Source organism: Triticum urartu, chromosome 4 (genome assembly GCF_003073215.2).
Source record: "Triticum urartu cultivar G1812 chromosome 4, Tu2.1, whole genome shotgun sequence".
In the NCBI taxonomy this organism is placed as follows: domain Eukaryota; kingdom Viridiplantae; phylum Streptophyta; class Magnoliopsida; order Poales; family Poaceae; genus Triticum; species Triticum urartu.
The window spans coordinates 291,609,459-291,625,742 of record NC_053025.1 but is presented as its reverse complement, the minus strand read 5'-3'; positions in this window follow the sequence as shown (position 1 = coordinate 291,625,742).

Here is a 16,284-nt window from a genome sequence, read left to right as displayed (position 1 = left end):
CAGTAACGCGTAGCCTGTAGTGCAATGGCTTGGGTTCAGTTAGAGCCCAACGCCTCGCTCGGCTTCAGTTAGAGCCCAACGCCTTGCACCCACTCGGTTGCATGTACAAGAGAAACGTGCATCGCTCGGCCCCAACCACCCACCGTAACCGGGAACACCCCGATATTTTCCTCGCCCTCGCTTCTACCACGGTTTTTTCCGTCATGGACGACCCAAAGAATGTCATGCAGCTGCGTCTCCGACCCGCCCAGGACAAAAAGCCCATTTTCTGCCCTAATTTTTTGTCATAGAAGTAGGACCCCACCACATCTATGATGATACTGGGTTTTATCACAATTATCGTCACAGAAGTGTCATAAGTATGGCAGAAAAAAATTTCGTTCGGCCCAAAATGTCACGGATGTGTCTTTTTTTGTAGTGACTGTTGCTGTTACTATTGTCATTGCTACAAAACTATTGCTATCACTGTTACCGTTACTGTTGCTGCTACCACTACTATCAAATCTATCATATTATTGTGCTACTGATCACTTTGCTGCAGATAATTAATCTCCAGGTGTGGTTGAATTGACAACTCAACTTCTAGTACTTGCAAATATTCTTTGGCTCCCCTTGTGTCGAATCTATAAATTTGGGTTGAATACTCTACCATCGAAAACTATTGCAATCCCCTATACTTGTGGGTTATCAAGACCTTTTTCTGGCGCCATTGCCGGGGATCATAACTATATTTGTTGAGTCACTTGGGATTAGTATAAAATTATCACTATGAAGAATCTGAAGGATGCTAAGACTAAGATTTTTCCCTCTAAGACGAGGTGGGGTAAGGAACTGCCATCCAACTCCGCTTTAGATTCACCTTCTATTATATGTAAACATGCAACACCACCACATGCTATTAATTCTGATACATCACATGTTATTGATGATGCTACTTCTGCTATGAATGCTACTCATGATGATGCTAGTACCTTGCTTGATGATAATGTGCCACTGGGTGAATTTCTTGATGAACAAATTGCTAGAACTAAAGCTTTTGAGAATGGTGAAACTGATGAAGAGCTTGAAACTGAAAATCTTCAAACACCTATTAGAACTAGCCCTCCTAGATATGAATTGCCTAAGGTATCGGAAGGTTATGTTATGAATGAGGAGACAACTAGAGACATTCTTGCTTGTAAGGACATAGATGATCTAGAAAAATTATTGTGCAAGTATAAAGAGAGGGACTCTGAATGCTAAAATGAAATGTGATCCTTAGTTTGCTACTTCACCTATATTTATTGATGATAAGGATTTTGAATTCTCTATCGACCCAGAGTTGATTACTTTGGTTGAATTTGATGGTTTCCATGGTTATGAAACTGAAACTGTTGTGGCACATCTTACTAAGTTGAATGACATAGCCACCCTTTTTGCTCAGGATGAGAAAGTTCACTATTATTATACATTCTCAAATTATTTCCGTTCTCATTAAAGGGTGATGCTAAAGCTTGGTACAATACTCTTACTCCTGGTTGTGTGCGTAGTCCCCAGGATATGATTTATTACTTCTCTAAAAAATATTTTCCTAGTCATAAGAAACAAGCTACTTTACAGGTAATATTTAACTTTGTGCAAATTTAAGAAGAGAGTCCCCCACAAGCTTGGGGGAGGCTTCTCCAATTGCTGAATACTTTGCCTGATCATCCTCTTAAGAAAAATTAAATACTTGATATCTTCTATAATGGACTAACCGATGCTTCTAGGGATTTCCTAGATAGTTGTGCGGGTTGTGTTTTCAAGGAACGAACTATTGGGAAAGCACAAGAATTATTGAATAACATATTGAAAAATGGTGATGCTTGGACTCTTCCTGAACCACCGCTTAAACCCACTCTGAAGAAGAGGGGGATCTTATATCTTAGTCCTGAAGATATGCAAGAGGCAAATAAATCTATGAAGGAAAAAGGTATTAAAATTAAGGATGTCAAAATTTTACCTCCTATTGAAGAAATACATGGGCTTGATACACCGCCACCCCTAGGGTGGTAGAGGTAAATTCTCTAATGAAATTTAATGATAATGATAATTCTCACAATATGCACCCTAGCCAATGCCTTTATGAGTTTGAAAATTACATTAGAAAGCAAGATCACTTCAATGCAAATGTTATGAAACAGTTGAAATACAATTCTGATATGATTGCTCGCTTGAGTGACTTGTTATTTAGAATTTCAAATGATGTTAGAGGTGTAGGGAAGCATGCTTCTATGGTTCAAACTCAGTTAGAACAAGCTGCTAAATCTCAAAGAGAGTTGTTAGATGAAATGAATAACAATATAAATGACTTTGTTGTTAGAGTAGCCACTAGAGGAGGTAAGGCGACTCGGGAACCACTTTATCCTGAGGGACACCCAAAAAGGATTGAACACGACTCTCAAAGGGTTAACACTGATGCACCTAGTCCTTCTAAAAACAAAAATAAGAAGAAAAATGATAGGACTTTGCATGCCTCTAATGAACCTGAAGTAGAAAAACCTCCTGTTAATGATAATGAAGTTTCTATCTCTGACGCTGAAACTCAATCTGGTAATGAACACTCACCTTCTGATAATGAGAAAGATAATGATGAGGTTGTTGGGTAACGCAGTAATTTAAAAAAGAAAAATCCTATGCACATGCAAGATCTATCATGGTGATGCATAGCAATGAGAGGGGAAGAGTGTTGTCCACGTACCCTCGTAGACCGTAAGCGGAAGCGTTATGACATCGTGGTTGATGTAGTCGAATGTCTTCACGATCCGACTGGTCCTAGCACCGAAGGTACGTCACCTCCGCGATCTGCACACGTTCAGCTCGGTGACGTCCCACGAACTCTAGATCCAGCTGAGTGTCGGGGGAGAGCTTCGTCAGCATGATGGTGTGATGACAGTGATGATAATGCTACCGGAACAGGGCTTCCCCTAAGCACCGCTACGATATGACCAAGGTGGATTATGGTGGAGGGGGGCACCGCACACGGCTAAGGGATCAATGATCAACTTGTGTGTCTATGGGGTGCCCCCTCCCCCCGTATATAAAGGAGTGGAGGAGGGGGAGAGGGCCAGCCTTATTGGCGCGCCCAAGGGGGGAGTCCTACTGCCGGTGGGAGTAGGATTCCCCCTACCCTAGTTGGAGTAGGAGAGGGAAGGAAGGGGGAGAAGGAGAGAAGGAAAGAAGGAAAGGGGGGCCGCCCCCTCCCAATTCGGATTGGGCTTGGGGGAGGGGCGTGCCCCCACCTTGGCCGCCTCCTCCTCCTTTCCACTATGGCCCATTAAGGCCCATTGACTCCCCGAGGGGTTCCGATAACCTCCCGGTACTCCGGAATATGCCTGAACTCATTCGGAACCATTCCGATGTACAAACATAGGCTTCCAATATATCGATCTTTACGTCTCGACCATTTCTAGACTCCTCGTCATGTCCGTGATCATATCCGGGACTCCGAACTACCTTCGGTACATCCAAACAAATAAACTCATAATACGGATCGTCACCGAACGTTAAGCATGTGGACCCTACAGGTTCGAGAACTATGTAGACATGATCGAGATTCATCTCTGATCAATAACCAATAGCGGAACCTGGATGCTCATATTGGTTCCTACATATTCTACGAAGATCTTCATCGGTCAAACCGCACAACAACATACGTTGTTCCCTTTGTCATCGGTATGTTATTTGCCCGAGAGTCGATCGTCGGTATCTCAATACCTAGTTCAATCTCGTTATCGGCAAGTCTGTTTACTCGTTCTGTAATGCAACATCTCGTAACTAACTCATTTGTTACATTGCTTGCAAGGCTTATAGTGATCAGCATTACCGAGAGGGCCGAGAGATACCTCTCCGATACACGGAGTGAAAAATCCTAATCTCGATCTATGCAAACTCAACAAACTCCATCGAAGACACCTGTAGAGCATCTTTATAGTTACCCAGTTACGTTGTGATGTTTTATAGCACACTAAGTGTTCCTCCGGTATTCGGGAGTTGCATAATCTCATAGTCATAGGAACATGTATAAGTTATGGAGAAAGCAATAGAAGTAAAGTAAACGATCATCGTGCTAAGATAACGGATGGGTCAAGTCAATCACATCATTCTCTAATGATGTGATCCCGTTCATCAAATGACAACTCTTTGTCCATGGCTAGGAAACTTAACCACCTTTGATCAACGAGCTAGTCAAGTAGAGGCATACTAGCGACACTCTGTTTGTCTATGTATTCACACATGTACTAAGTTTCCGGTTAATACAATTCTAGCATGAATAATAAACATTTATCATGATATAAGGAAATATAAATAACAACTTTATTATTTCCTCTAGGGCATATTTCCTTCAGTCTCCCACTTGCACTAGAGTCAATAATCTAGTTCACACCGTCATGTGATTTCACACCAATAGTTCACATCTTTATGTGATTAGTTCACATCTTCATGTGACTAATACCCAAAGGGTTTACTAGAGTCAATAATCTAGTTCACACCGCCGTGTGATTAATACCCAAAGATTGATCAAGTTTTGCTTGTGAGAGAAGTTTAGCCTACGGGTCTGCAACATTCAGATCCGTATGTATTTCGCAAATTTCTATGTCTACAATACTCTGCATGGAGCTACTCTAGCTAATTGCTCCCACTTTCAATATGTATCCAGATAGAGACTTAGAGTCATTCAGATCGATGTAAAAAGCTTGCATCGACATAACTCTTTACGACGAACTCTTTTATCACCTCCATAACCGAGAAATATTTCCTTAGTCCTTTAAGTATAATTTTGACCGTTGTCCAGTGATCTACTCCTAGTTCACTATTGTACTCCCTTGCCAGAATCATGCTAAGGTATACAATAGGACTGGTACACAGCATATCATACTTTATAGAACCTATGACTGAGGCATAGGGAATGAATTTTCATTCTCTTTCTATTTTCTGCTGTGGTCAGGTTTTGAGTCTTTACTCAACTTCACACTTTGCAACATAGGCAAGAACTCCTTCTTTGACTGTTCCATTTTGAACTACTTCAAAATCTTGTCAAGGTATGTACTCATTGAAAAATCTTATCAAGCGTCTTGATCTCTCTCTATAGATCTTGATGCTCAATGTGTAAGCAGCTTCACTGAGGTCTTTCTTTGAAAAATTCCTATTCAAGTATCCTTTTATGCTATCCAGAAATTCAGTATCATTTCCGATCAACAATATGTCATCCACATATAATATCAGAAATGCTACAGAGCTCCCACTCACTTTCTTGTAAATACAGGCTTCTCCAAAAGTCTGTATAAAACTATATGCTTTGATCAACTCATCAAAGCATATATTCCAACTCCGAGATGCTTGCACCAGTCCATAGATGGATCGCTCGAGCTTGCACACTTTGTTAGCACCTTTAGGATTTACAAAACTTTCTTGTTGTATCATATTCAACTCTTCTTTAAGAAATCCATTAAGGAATGCAGTTTTGACATCCATTTGCCATATTTCATAAAATGTGGCAATTGCTAATATGATTCAGACAGACTTAAGCATCATTACGAGTGAGAAAATCTCATCGTAGTCAACACCTTGAACTTGTTGAAAACCCTTTGGCGACAATTTGAGCTTTGTAGATAGTAACACTACTATCAGCGTCCGTTTTCCTCTTGAAGATCCATTTATTCCCAATGGCTCACCGATCATTGGCCAAGTCAATCAAAGTCCATACTTTGTTCTTTATACATGGATCCCATCTCAGATTTCATGGCCTTAAGCCATTTCGCGGAATCTGAGCTCATCATCGCTTCCTCATAGTTCGTAGGTTCGTCATGGTCTAGTAACATGACTTCCAGAAAGGATTACTGTACCACTCTGGTGCGGACCATACTCTGGTTGTCCTACGAGGTTCGGTAGTAACTTGATCTGAAGTTTCATGATCATCATCATTAGCTTCCTCACTAATTGGCGTAGAAATCACTAGAACTGATTTCTGTGACGAACTACTTTCCAATTCAGGAGAAGGTACAATTACCTCATCAAGTTCTACATTCCTCCCACTCACTTCTTTCGAGAGAAACTTCTTCTCTAGAAAGGATCCACTCTTAGCAACAAAGATCTTGCCTTTTGGATCTGTGATAGAAGGTGTACCCAACAGTTTCTTTTGGGTATCCTATGAAGACGAACTTTTCCGATTTGGGTTCGAGCTTATGAGGCTGAAACTTTTTCACATAAGCATCACAACCCCAAACTGTAAGAAATGACAACTTAGGTTTCTAGCCAAACCATAGTTCATACGGTGTCTTCTCAACGGATTAGATGGTGCCCTATTTAACGTGAATGTAGTTGTCTCTAATGCATAACCCCAAAATGATAGTGGTAAATCGGTAAGAAACATCATAGATTGCACTATATCCAATAAAGTACGGTTATGACGTTCGGACACACCATTATGCTGTGGTGTTCCAGACGGCATGAATTTTTGAAACTATTCCACATTGTTTTAGTTGAAGACCAAACTCGTAACTCAAATATTCGTCTCTGCGATCAGATCGTGGAAACTTTATTTTCTTGTTACGATGATTTTCCACTTCACTCTGAAATTCTTTGAACTTTTCAAATGTTTTAGACTTATGTTTCATCAAGTAGATATACCCATATCTGCTCAAATCATCTGTGAAGGTCAGAAAATAATGATACACGCCGCGAGCCTCAACACTCATCGGACCGCATACATCAGTATGTATTATTTCCAATAAGTCAGTTGCTCACTCCATTGTTCCGAAGAACGGAGTCTTAGTCATCTTGCCCATGAGGCATGGTTCGCAAGCATCAAGTGATTCATAATCAAGTGATTCCAAAAGCCCACCAGCATGGAGTTTCTTCATGCGCTTTACACCAATATGACCTAAACAGCAGTGCCACAAATAAGTTGCACTATCATTGTTAACTTTGCATCTTTTGGCTTCAATATTATGAACATGTGTATCACTATGATCGAGATTCAATAAACCATTTATATTGAGTGTATGACCATAGAAGGTTTTATTCATGTAAATAGAACAACCATTATTCTTTACTTAAATGAATAACCATATTGCAATAAACATGATCCAATCATATTCATGCTCAATGCAAACACCAAATAACATTTATTTTAGGTTCAACACTAATCCCGAAGGTAAACGGAGTGTGTGATGGTGATCTTATCAACCTTGGAATGACTTCCAACACACATCATCACCTCGCCCTTAACTAGTCTCTGTTTATTTTGCAACTCCCGTTTCGAGTTACTACTCTTAGCAACTGAACCAGTATCAAATACCGAGGAGTTGCTATAAACACTAGTAAATTACACATCAATAACATGTATATCCAATATACCTTTGTTCAGTATGCCATCTTTCTTATCCGCCAAGTATCTAGGGCAGTTATACTTCAAGTGGCCATTTCCTTTGTAGTAGAAGCACTCAGTTTCAGGTTTGGGTCTAGCTTTGGGCTTCTTCATGGGAGTGGAAACTTGCTTGCCATTCTTATTGAAGTTCCCTTTCTTTCCCTTGCCCTTTTAATTGAATCTAGTGGTCTTGTCAACCATCAACACTTGATGCTTTTCTTGATTTCTACCTTCGCTCATTTTAGCATCACGAAGAGCTTGGGAATTACTTTCGTCATCCCTTGCATATTATAGTTCATCAAGAAGTTCCAGTAACTTGGTGATAGTGACTAGAGAACTCTGTCAATCACTATTTTATCTGGAAGATTAAATCCCACTTGATTCAAGCAATTGTAGTATCCAGACAATCTGAGCACATGCTCACTGGTTGAGCTATTCTCCTCCATCTTGTAGGCAAAGTATTGTCAGAGTTCTCATACCTCTCGACACGGGCATAAGAATGAAATACCAATTTCAACTCTAGGAACATCTCATATGCTCCATGTAGTTCAAAACATTTTTGACGTCCCGGTTCTAAGCCATAAAGCATGGTGCACTAAACTATCAAGTAGTCATCATACCGAGCTTGTCAAACGTTCATAATGTCTGCATCTGCTCCTGCAATAGTTCTGTCACCTAGTGGTTCATCAAGAACGTAATACTTCTCTGCAGCATTGAGGATAATCCTCAGATGACGGAGCTAGTCCGCATCATTGCTACTAACATCTTTCAACTTATTTTTCTCTAGGAACATGTAAAAAATAAACGGGGAGCTACATTGCGAGCTATTGATCTACAACATAGTTATGCAAATACTATCAGGACTAAGTTCATGATAAATTAAAGTTGAATTAATCATATTACTTAAGAAATCCCACTTAGATAGACATCCCTCTAACCATCTAACTGGTCACGTGATCCATATCAACTAAACCATGTCCGATCATCACGTGAGATGGAGTAGTTTTCAATGGTGAACATCACTATGTTGATCATATCTACTATATGATTCACATTCGACCTTTCGGTCTCATTATTCTGAGGCCATATCTGCATATGCTAGGCTCATCAGGTTTAACCCGAGTATTCTGCGTGTGCAAAACTGGCTTGCACCCATTGTATGTGAACATAGAGCTTATCATACCCGATCATCATGTGGTGTCTCAGCACGACGAACTGTCGCAACGGTGCATACTCAGGGAGAACACTTATACCTTGAAATTTTAGTAAGGGATCATCTCATAATGCTACCGTCGTACTAAGTAAAATAAGATGCATAAAGGATAAACATCACATGAAATCAAAATATGTGACATGATATGGCCATCATCATCTTGTGCCTTTGATCCCCATCTCCAAAGTACCGTCATGATCTCCATCGTTACCGGCATGACACCATGATCTCCATCATCTTGATCTTTATCAACGTGTCATCACATGGTCATCTCGCCAACTATTGCTATCGCATAGCGATAAAGTAAAGCAATTATATGGCGCTTGCATCTTATGCAATAAAGAGACAACCATAAGGCTCCTGCCAGTTGCCAATAACTTTAACAAAACATGATCATCTCATACAACAATTTATATCTCCTCATGTCTTGACCATATCACATCACAACATGCCCTGCAAAAACAAGTTAGACATCCTCTACTTTGTTGTTGCAAGTTTTACGTGGCTGCTACGGGCTGAGCAAGAACCGTACTTACCTACGCATCAAAAACCACAACGCGGTATAGTGATTGCTTTTTGATCTTCAGAAAAAACCCTGTTCATTGAATCCGATTCAACTAAAGCTGGAGAAACAGACACCCACTAGCCACCTATGTGTGAAGCACGTCAGTAGAACCAGTCTCGCGTAAGCATACGCGTAATGTTGGTTTGTGCCACTTCATCCAACAATATCGCTGAATCAAGAATCAACTAGTGGCGACAAGCAATATGTATATACCCATGCCCACAACTCCTTTGTGTCCTACTTGTGCATATATCATCTACGCATAGACCCGTCTCAGATGCCACTGTTGAGTAACGCAGTAATTTCAAAAAAATTCCTATGCACACGCAAGATCTATCATGGTGATGCATAGCAACGAGAGGGGAGGAGTGTTATCCACGTACCCTCGTAGACCGTAAGCGGAAGCGTTATGGCAACGCGGTTGATGTAGTCGAACGTCTTCACAATCTGACAGATCCTAGCACCGAAGGTACGGCACCTCCGCGATCTGCACACGTTCAGCTCGGTGACGTCCCACGAAATCTATATCCAACTGAGTGTTGAGGGAGAGCTTCGTCAGCACGACGGCGTGATGATGGCGATGATGATGCTACGGGAACAGGGCTTCGCCTAAGCACCGCTACAATATGACCGAGGTGGATTATGGTGGAGGGGGGCACCGCACACGGCTAAGGGATCAATGATCAACTTGTGTGTCTATGGGGTGCCCCCTCCCCCCGTATATAAAGGAGTGGGGGAGGGGAAGAGGGCTGGCCTCATAGGCGCGCCCAAGGGGGGAGTCCTACTCCTGGTGGGAGTAGGATTCCCTCTTCCCTAGTTGGAGTAGGAGAGGGAAGGAAGGGGGAGAAGGAGAGAAGGAAAGGCCCCCCCTCCCAATTCGGATTGGGCTTGGTGGAGGGGGGCGCCCCCACCTTGGCCGGCTCCTCCTCCTTTCCACTGTGGCCTATTAAGGCCCATTGACTCCCTAGGGGGTTCCGGTAACCTCCCGGTACTCCGAAAAATGCCCGAACTCATCCGGAATCATTCCGATGTCCAAACATAGGCTTCCAATATATCGATCTTTACATCTCGACCATTTTGAGACTCCTCATCATGTCTGTGATCATATCCGGGACTATGAACTACCTTTGGTACATCAAAACACATAAACTCATAATACCGATCGTCACGGAATGTTAAACGTGCGGACCCTACGGGTTTGAGAACTATGTAGACATGACCGAGACTCATCATCGGTAAATAACCAATAGCGGAACCCGGGTGCTCATATTGGTTCCTACATATTCTATGAAGATCTTCATCGGTCAAACCGCACAATGACATACGTTGTTCCCTTTGTCATCGGTATGTTACTTGCCCGAGATTCAATCGTCGGTATCTCAATACCTAGTTTAATCTCGTTACCGGCAAGTCTATTTACTCGTTCCGTAATGCAACATCCCGTAAGTAACTCATTAGTTACATTGCTTGCAAGGCTTATAGTGATGTGCATTACCTAGAGGGCCGAGAGATACCTCTCCAATACACGGAGTGACAAATCCTAATCTCGATCTATGCCAACTCAACAAACACCATCGGAGACACCTGTAGAGCATATTTATAGTCACCCAGTTATGTTGTTACGTTTGATAGCACACTAATTGTTCCTCCGGTATTCGGGACTTGCATAATCTCATAGTCATAGGAACATGTATAAGTTATGGAGAAAGCAATAGTAGTAAACTAAACGATCATCATGCTAAGCTAACAGATGGGTCAAGTCAATCACATCATTATCTAATGATGTGATACCGTTCATCAAATGACAACTGTTTGTCCATGGCTAGGAAACTTAACCATCTTTGATCAATGGGCTAGTCAAGTAGAGGCATACTAGTGACACTCTTTTTGTCTATGTATTCACACATGTAATAAGTTTCCGGTTAATACAATTCTAGCATGAATAATAAACATTTATCATGATATAAGGAAATATAAATAACAACTTTATTATTGCCTCTAGGGCATATTTCCTTGAGAGGTTCATGAAAATACTCAAACAAATGATAAAGAACCAGACAATGATGTTGAGACAGAACCAGCAGTTGATCTTGATAACCCACAACCCAAGGATAAAAGATATGATAAAAGAGACTTTGTTGCTAGAAAACACGATAAGGAAATAGAACCATGGGTTCAAAAACCTATGCCCTTTCCACCTAAGTTAACTAAAAAGAAAGATGATGAAGAATTTGAATGCTTTGGTGAAATGCTGAGGCTAGTCTTTTTGCGTACCCGCTTGACTGACATCTTAAAAATGCCTCCTTATTTACATGAAAGACATCATCACCAATAAGAGAAAAATACCGGATGCTGAAATCTCCACCATGCTTACTAATTATACTTTTAAAGATGGAGTACCCAAAAACTTGGAGATCCGGAAATAAAACTATACCTTGCTCCATCCATAGAAATTATGTGAAAACTTCTTTATGTGATTTGGGAGCTAGTGTTAGTGTTATGCTTTTCTCTTTATATAAAATACTTGATTTGAATAAACTCACACCTACTGAAATATGTTTGCAAATGGCTAACAAATCAGGTGCCATACTATCAGTATTTGGGAGGATGTGCCCGTTGTTGTTGCTAATGTTACTATTTTGACTAACTTTGTTATACTTGAGATGCCTGAGGACGACAACTGATAGAAGCAAAGGTGTCCCAATGTTTCGATGAGATGGTGGCTATTGTTTTCTGTGAGAGTCGACCTTGAAGATCCGACTATGAACATGCAAGACGTCGCGCCTTAGCAATCGATAAACCAAGTTCCGAGGGGTTATTGACCACGCCGTAGCACGATCAACCTGACCACGAGGGTCTGTTTCCTGCGAGCAAACGAAGAACAAGCAAGAAACTGAGATTGCAATCTAGATATTGTGAATATAAGAGGAAAGCTTTATTAATGAATGTGAGGTTCTGTGAAGCCTTTGTCTGGTTGTTAAACACAAAGGAAGTACGCGAAGTTGCAGCTATGGCAAACTTTTAGTCTAAACAAAACCCAAAGTCTAAACGATGCCCTAAGGGCTGTACATATGGAGGAAAGAGGGGGGAATTTCGTGGCCCTTGGAGGAGGGGTCTGAAACCAACCCTAACTCTTGTTTCCCCACACATACGGACTCTAAAAAAACCTATAATCAAGTATTTCAAAATTACACGGACCTGACCTAAAAATAAGGTGACGCAGCACCTAGAATAGCCTTTGGATGCAATTTATGAAGTGACATCTTGTATATTTCGTCCAAGTCTTCATACACTCATTATGGTGGCTTCAAAGTACTGGAATCATCACTTGTAACTCCGTTCTTGTTCCCCTTGCGCATGCCATCATCTCCATGCTTGAACTTGCTCCAAGGTTCATCTTTCTTGTCCAAGCTAGGCCCTTCATTTGAAAGCAAAACAAATGTATCCAATTTAGGCAGCAGCATATTCTCATGAACATTAGAATCTTTACCAAGAAACGAAAGTACCTGGTAATTCAATTAGCATGCACCAGCTCTAGTAATTGGTCCAGTATCTATAGCAGCAGGGGTTGTGAGTGTAACGATGGTATTGATGTCCTCGTCATCCTCCCCTTCTTGAAATGAAGTCGTCCTCGACGGAAGCTCATCTTCCTCACCCAAATAAGGCTTCAAATCTATGATGTTAAAAGTGGGACTAACCCCAAAATCTGCAGGTGTCTCAAGTTTATATGCATATCATTTATTTTCTCTAACACCTTAAAAGGACCATCAATACGTGGCATTAGCTTTGATTTGCGCAAATTAGGAAATCTATCCTTACGCAAATGTAACCAAACAAGATCTCCAGGTGCAAACACAACATGTTTTCTACCCTTATCTCCAGAAGGTTTATATTTAGCATTCATACGCTCAATGTTTTCCTTAGTTAAGTCATGTATATTTAAAATAAATCCAGCATGTTGTTTAGCATCAAAATTAACCTTCTCTGAAGATGGAAGAGGCAACAAATCAATAGGTGCACGAGGTAGGAAACCATACACAATTTCAAAAGGGCACATCTTAGTAGTAGAATGCAATGAATGATTATAAGCAAATTCAATATGAGGCAAGCATTCTTCCCACATTTTCTTATTATTCTTCAAAACAGCCCTAAGCATAGTAGACAATGTTCTATTGACTACTTCAGTTTGTCCATCAATTTGGGGGTGACAAGTAGTACTAAAAAGCAGTTTAGTCCCCAACTTAGGCCATAAACATCTCCAAAAGTGGCTAAGAAATTTAGTATCACAATCTGAGACAATAGTATTTGGCACACCATGCAAGCGAATAATTTCACGAAAGAAGAAATCAGCAACATTAATGCATCATCGCTTTTATGACATGGTATAAAGTGTGCCATTTTTGAGAATCTATCCACGACAACAAATATGCTATCCCTCCCCTTCTTTGTTTGAGGTAAACCTAAAACAAAGTCCATAGATATATCCTCCCAAGGAACACTAGGTATAGGCAGATGCATATATAAACCATCAAGATTGAGCCGTGACTTAGCTTTTTGACATGTAGTGCAGCGAGCAACAAAACACTCAATATCCTGTGTTATCTTTGGCTAAAAGAAATGTGTAGCAAGTATGGCCTCCGTCTTCTTCATGCCAAAGTGTCCCATTAATCCTCCTCCATGCACCTCCTGCAACAATAAAAGATGAATAGAGCTAGCTGGAATGCATAGCTTGTTAGCACGAAACACAAATCCATCATTAACGACGAACTTGTTCCACATTTCTTCCTTCTTTACAATTCTGCATTACATTTTTAAAATCAGGATCATGCACATATTCATCTTTGATGGTCTCCAAACCAAATATTTTGAATTCAAGTTGTGAAAGCATAGTATAGCGACGAGACAATGCATCAGCAATAACATTTTCTTTACCCTTCTTGTGTTTAATGACATAAGGGAAAGTATCAATGAATTCCACCCATTTAGCATGTCTACGATTTAGTTTAGCTTGACTTTTAATATGTTTCAAAGATTCATGATCAAAATGTATAACAAATTCTTTGGGCCATAAAGAATGTTGCCATATTTCTAAAGTCCGAACAAGAGCATATAATTCTTTATCATAAGTATAATAATTCAGACCAGGCCCACTCAATTTTTTCAGAAAAGTATGCAACAGGTTGGCCATCTTGTAATAACACACCTCCTAATTAATTCCTCTAGCATCACATTCAAGCTCAAAAGTATTATTAAAATCAGGAAGTTGGAGTAAAGGAGCATGTGTCAACTTATCTTTCAATACTATGAAGGCTTCTTCCTGTGTGGTACCCCAAACAAAAGGCACATCCTTGTTTTTAAGCTCATTGAGAGGTGCATCAATGGTGCTGAAATCTCTCACAAAATGCCTATAGAACCAAACGAGGCAAGAAAAATCCTCACTTCTGTGACCATTTTGGGCTGCGGCCAACTCTCAATAGCTTTAATCTTGGATTTACCAACTTCAATTCCCTGTGGAGTAACAACATAGCCAAGAAAAGATACTCGGTCGGTGCAAAAGGTGCACTCCCCAAGGTTACCAAACAAACATGCATCATGTCGAGCAATAAAAACATCACGTAAATGTTCCAAATGTTCCTCCAAAGATCTGCTATAATTCAGTATATCTTCAAAATAGACTAGCACAAATCATCCAATGAAAGCACGTAAAACTTCGTTCATTAATCTCACGAAAGTACTAGGTGCATTAGTTGACCCAAAAGGCATGAATAACCACTCATATAATCCAAACATAGTTTTAAATGTTGTTTTCCATTCATCTCCCAATTTCATATGAATTTGATGGTATCCACTACACAAATCAACTTTGGAAAATATTGAAGAGCCACTCAATTCATCAAGCATGTCATCTAGCCTAGGAATAGGATGACGATAACGGATAGTAATATTATTAATGCCTCTACAATCAACACACATATGCAACGTACCATCCTTTTTTGGCTCTAGTATAATAGGAACAACACAAGGACTAAGAGATTCGCATATATAACCTTTGTTGAGCAGCTCCTGTACTTGACGCATAATCTCCTTCATCTCGTCTGGATTGGTATGGTATGGCGCACGGTTTTGCAGCGAGGCACCGGGAATTAAGTCAATCTGATGCTCAATCCCTCGAATAGGTGGTAATTCCGGTGGCACGTCTTGTGGAAAGACATCAGCGAACTGCTGCAAAATGTTAGTGATAGCAGGAGGCAAATAGGAAGGTGCATCCTCGAAAGAAAGTAATGCTTCTTTGCACACAAAAGCATAGCAAACAGATTTTCTGAAATCTAGATCATCAATACCAGATTTGGTGGCAAGTAAACATGCACTTTTCAATGTAATTTTAGAAGCAATACAAGATGGTTTATTATTAGGCTTCATTTGTTGCTCAAATTCTTTTGCCACAATCTGATTTTCACTCTTAATTTTCTCATGTTTTGCTTTATTAGCTCTATTAATATTACCTTTCAAAATGGGATCAGGAGTCATATGAAGCAAAGTAATATTTTTATCCTTATGAACAAGAGTATGCTGATTGTTTCTACCATGGTGTACGGATTTTTTATCAAATTGCCATGGTCTACCAAGTAATAAGGAACATGCTTGCATAGGTACCACATCACAATCAACATAATCAGCAGATGTAGAGATCTAAAATGCACACGAACAATACGTGTTACCTTAACCATGCCGCTGTTGTTGAACCATTGGATGTAGTAAGGATGTGGATGCGGTGTTGTGGTGAGGGAGAGCTTCTCCACCATCTCCATGCTAGCCAAGTTGTTGCAGCTCCCTCCATCTATGATGACGCAAACAGAACGTTCCTTCACAACTCCCTCTGTATGGAACAAATTATACCTCTATTTTTCTCAGCTTGTGTGACCTGCACACTCAAAACACAATGAGCAACTAAACATTCATTCCTGTCAGCGTCTTCAAGAGCCATGTATTGCGTCTCATGATTAGAATCATCTCCACCGTGTTCTTCACTTGTAATAAGAGCCAAAGTATCCTCATCATAGTCACTAGCGGACTCATACCCACCATCCTCAGTAGCAATCATCACACGCTTAGATGGGC